A 5369-nucleotide genomic window follows, 5' to 3' on the forward strand; every position below is an offset into this window, starting at 1 on the left:
TGAATACATTATTGAATTATTTCGGACACAAAATAAGAGTGTTTTTTATAAAAAGCTTTTTATAATAGTAAATAAGTCATAAGTACTTCCAAAAGACTTTCAAAATAATCTCAGTGATATAACAGTCTCAAGTTTTTGTTTTTAAATGGTTAGTGAAACTGTTTAAAAGCTTTTTATAAGAGTTAATAAAATTGTGTTTTTTTACTTTATTTTATGGAACCGCTTTTCAAATTTTATATCAAAATACCCCAATGAATCTGCACATGCAAATAATTTGTAAGGTCTGACAAATTTGAGGGCTTTATCCAATGTGTATCAAAAAACGTATTCACTGTAGTTAGATTGATTTTCTCAGGATTATTGATCTGCATTTTTATTCAGGGATAGGATTTTCTTTTTATGTGATAACTATTAAATAACAGACATATTATTATTTAAAATAGTGTAGAACCGTGTATTATGATCTCTATATGTAGTTGCTGCATAAGATAGGTCCCAACACTCTTAGAAAAAACATTTATACCAAGAATAATATGTTTACTTTAAAAGACATATGTGATTTGGGTACTTTAAAATGTATAGCTATGTAATGAGTTGATACCAGATCCATAAGGACTATATGGCCAAATACATAAAAAATACAAGCCCAGCTACTTTATGCTGTAGGCACACACACTGCAGCACAGATTCTTCAATATCTCAATAATGGATGAGATGCTGCTCTATGTTTTTGTGCACTAGGCACAAAAGAGAATCACTGAGAGAATCACTGTATTTCTCTTCTGTAATACTAGATTTGAGTGTTACATGGAATGCTTCTGTCTTAATCTCGGAGGATATGTGGGTCACTCTTATTGTAACTGTCATTTTTGGATACGCACAGTACAAGTTTCACAATACAAGAGGGGAAAGGTTAACAAATGACTATAAAAGAGGTCACAATGCATGGTAGCTTAAAGAGCACAGAAGGAGTTGGGGTTACATCAGGCTAACACTGCCAGTTCTCCCCCGCCTCCCATGTGTCTATGTCTGTTATTAGATATCAGGGGATGTCATGAAGAAAAATCACCAGAAGTCTTCAGGGCTGCAGTCTTTAAAAAGACGAGATTGATTTCAGAGTCCCTTTGCCTAGACCAATTTAGCAACATTCCTCCTCTTCAATTCACTATCTAGCTGTTACTTTGATACCAAACATTTAACCAATTGTCCTCCTTCCCAAATTAAGTGCACTTAGAGTTGATGACAGAGTCCTGCCCTCACCATAGGAAACAACGAGAATGTCTCTTGACCACTTTTGTCTTCTCTAAGATGATGAACTTAGTGTCAGCATAGTATGATGTATCTCACATCCACGAACCCAGCCAAACAATTAAATAAGAGAGTGTTTACTTATTTAGTTAAAGTGTGTTGACTTCATGAATGGCATAATTTTTCAATTGATTGACTCCCTTCAGAAAAAACTATACCACACACCTTCAGAGAAGAGTTTACGTAAGTAAAGGAGGCATGGAAAGAGTTTCTCTAGTATGTATTCCAACGTGACACGCTGCTTAAAAATAAATGTGCTGCCTTCAAATATAGGCAAAATTCACTCACACCTCTTTCAGGTTTACTTCACAGTGCTCAATTTGCCAAAAGAGAAACTCAATTCCATTTTTAAACAAAAACATATATATATCTATGAATATGTGTATGCATTATATAGGGCATATTTTGCTCTGCTAATTAAGGGGTCAGTAAACCCACTATCCCACCACCTGTTTCTTTAAACAGATTTTTCTTATAACACAGCCACAACATCCATTCCTTTAGATATTGTCAATGGCTGCTTTTCCACTACAATGGCAGAGTTAACTAGCTGCAACAGACCACGTGGCCAGCACAGTCTAAAATTTTAACTATCTGGCCCTTTAAGAAAGTTCACCACCCTTGCACTAATTGGTTCATTTTAAATAAATGAAGGGAACATATTTGCATGATCAATAAACGGTCTATTTCCTTGTTTGTATAACTAATGTCCATTTCTAAATATTTTTAGAGAACATAATGTAATACACTGAGGTGAACACTTGGTATTTTCTATAAGTATTCTTTGTGAAGTGATCACAGGGTTTACTTAATGAGAATTTGAGAGAGCTAGCATCATTGCCAAGGGGAAGCCTGACTTGACCTTTTCATTCAATAAACATCCAGTTAGTATCCATACTGAGGGACAGATTTCGAATATGCAAAGGAACATATCAGCAGCTCATGGAGCCTAATGAAACCTTAATTATTGATTAAGTAGGGCACACCTGACATTCAAGAACCATTGATGAGCTGAGAAATAAGCAGTTCAAATGTCCAGTTTACATTAGGGGGAAAGAGTTCAGATGACCCTGACATTGATTTTTAAATTTTTTTAGTAAACGTTTGTATTATAATATCCATATTTGTAGAGGGCAAATAAAAAGGGGGTGTACAAAGGATTCAACTACATAGTCTCTTGAAAAGTTTTAAAATCTGAGACTGTTGATTGATTTTTGTTGACACATCATATTTGGATTCTTTCCTTTGGAGAGTGATGTGCTGGTACATGGCAACCTTCACCCTGAAAACTTTGTTGAAAACAAACTTAAAGCCAGACAATGTCTCCTTTGCTTTTATACTAAAAGGTAATTGTGGAACATGAAATTGGAAAATAAAGCTAGTAAACTCCTGATTTTTAACAAGATTGATGTATTCATTAATGCATGCTCCTTAAAGGAGGCCAACAAAAACTATATTCTAAAAGTTTACTTAAATTTTCATAGTGTATCTTAAGTGGCTTAACATAAAATTTCAAAAGATCTGTTGAGATTATTTATTTAGTTATGGAAATTGAAAAGTTTGGAAGGCAGGAAATTAGGACTCTCTCAAAGTATGGCTTAGTAAACATTTTATTCTTAGATCTCAGAAGAGATGGAGGGAAGTTTTGAAATTTATATATACTGGGGTGCCAAAAAAATGTATGCAAGTGGACCCTTTGGTCAGTGTTGCTCAAGCAGTAGTTCACCGTAATCAGAAGTGTCTGGACGCTGATGGTAACCACTTTGAGCACCTCTTGAAATTGCAGGAGTCAATGTGACTTGTATTCATTTTTTGTTATCTGTATATATTATCACAATTTTAATAGTCTTTTCCTTTCTTAAAATGTATATACATTTTTTGGCACCCTCTGTATAGATAAAATTTCCAGTTCTTGTGTATCTTCATATAAGAACAAGACAATTCTAGATGGTAGTTGGTATTTATGTATTTAAATTCCAAAAAACAATTATTGGCATTCTACAAAATAACTGCACTCCTAAATAAATGTCCTCCTACAAGATTTCATGGTCATGAAAGAGAAAGAAAAGCTGAGAAACTATTCCAGATTAAAGGGTACTAAAGATATATGACAACAAAATGCAATGCAGATTATAAGTCAGATCCTACATCAGAAAAAATATATGCTAAAAGAATATTTTGGGACAATTGTGAAATTTGAATATGGACACTGGCTTAGCTTATAATACTGTTAAAATAATAAATTTCATGACTTTATTACCTATACTAGGCTGTGCATGAGAATAGTCTTCAGAAATACATATATATTAGGAGATAGATAGATAAATAGATAGATAGATACAGAGATAGAGAGATACATAGATGATAGATAGACATAAATATTTAGGAAAAAGTGATAAAAGAAATGCGGCAAAATGTTAACTGATGAATTTGGTTGAACGGTATATAGGCGTCTTTTGTTCTTTCCTTGCAACTTTTCTGTAATTTTCCAATCATCTCAAAATGAAAGTATGAAAATGGTTATTAAACAGTGCATGAGGCAGGAAATGTTCTAAACTGACAAGAAAATAATAACAAAGCTAAATTCGTGGTGTATGCATTCTAAAGGATGAAAATATATAAAAACAGGAAACCAATAAATATACTAGATAATTTTGAATAGTGAAAATGTGGAAGACATATAATGAGGTTGTACAGTAATGTGGTAGAAATACTAGGGGTAGAAGGTGTTATTTATATATGTTGACACCAGAAGCTTTCCCATAGAAGGTGATATTTAACTGAGCTCATTATTGGGATATCTTAGGAAAGGCATCCAGGCAGATGTCCTGGAGATTAGACAGCATTTTTTTTTTTTTTTAAGGAGGGCGCAGCTCACAGTGGCCCATGCGGGGATCGAACCGGCAACCTTGGTGTTACTAGCACCATGCTCTAACCAACTGAGCCAACCGGTCACCCCTGGACAGCCTTTTTTAAGACCAAGAAGCAAAGAAAGATCAGTGTAAACAGAGGTTAGTGAACAACCAGGGAATTCATAAAAGATTGAGGTTAAAGTTTAGATCATGTTGCTTATCTAAACTCTTTCTGGGTGTCATTCTGCTCTCTTAAGAACCTTGGGCTAAGACAATTCTGGATCCCAAAAGCTACAGGTGAAAGGGCTGCCATGAAGGACAATTCTTAGGTGAAACTGTCAGCCAGAGCTATCAATAGAATGGACTATATACTGCATTTCGCCATGTATAATATGCACTTTTTTACCCAAATTTGTGAGGCAAAAATAAGGATGTGCATTATACATGGCTAGTACTAATTCTGTATCTATATAAATGTTTTTAATTCTTTTACTTATGCTTATGAGTTAAAAGTGTAATTCTAGAAATCAATAACAATATCTGTATGCAAAATAATACCTGGAATATGATAATTGGTTTCATTGAACTTACGACGAACTTGCAATGATGAAGAGTTCTTGGCCTTCTATGATGCATAAATATTGTAAATTTGTTACTGGTACATAAAATTTCTTGTACCTTGTTATCTGTTCTTGTGCTATGTAATTATTTGTTACATGAAATTTCTTGTACCACAATATGTTAAAAAGAAATGCTAAAATTCCTTTATAATACAAAAAACAAGTACCTAAATGTAAACAAATACAAATTTGAATTAAAAAATTAACATGAAAGATTTTTTCCCTGAAAGTTTGGGACAAAAACTTGGGTGTGCATTATACATGGGAGCACATTATACACGGGAACATATTCTACATGGCAAAATGCAGTAGTTAAGAGTAATATGAGTGTTGGTTAAACTTGAGGGTAAATGTGGCTTGGCCTCCCTCTTCCGGAGACCATGCTACAATCTTAATTGTTTCCTTTGACTTAGAGCTTCCTATTCCCATATAAATTAAGTAAAATAATATGTTGGGCTTGAATTTCAAAAGCCCTAATTAGTTTTGCAATGTATTTCCTTACAACATATAATTTTGCCCAGTGATTATTTATGGACCCAAAAAAAGAAAAAAAGATAAAGAATAGTTTCAGGTTTTATCCTTTTCTTTT

The 5369-nt window shown here is 33.6% G+C and overlaps 1 non-coding gene across 1 annotated transcript; it reads right to left on the reverse strand.

Moving 5' to 3' along the window:
- Positions 1 to 4188: 4188 nt before the first annotated feature.
- Positions 4189 to 4262, reverse strand: TRNAT-AGU (transfer RNA threonine (anticodon AGU)). The gene has a single exon. It is a non-coding gene; the product is annotated as a tRNA-Thr (tRNA).
- Between the last annotated feature and the right edge of the window lie 1107 nt (positions 4263 to 5369).

Source organism: Rhinolophus sinicus, chromosome X (assembly GCF_036562045.2).
Source record: "Rhinolophus sinicus isolate RSC01 chromosome X, ASM3656204v1, whole genome shotgun sequence".
NCBI classification, from domain to species: domain Eukaryota; kingdom Metazoa; phylum Chordata; class Mammalia; order Chiroptera; family Rhinolophidae; genus Rhinolophus; species Rhinolophus sinicus.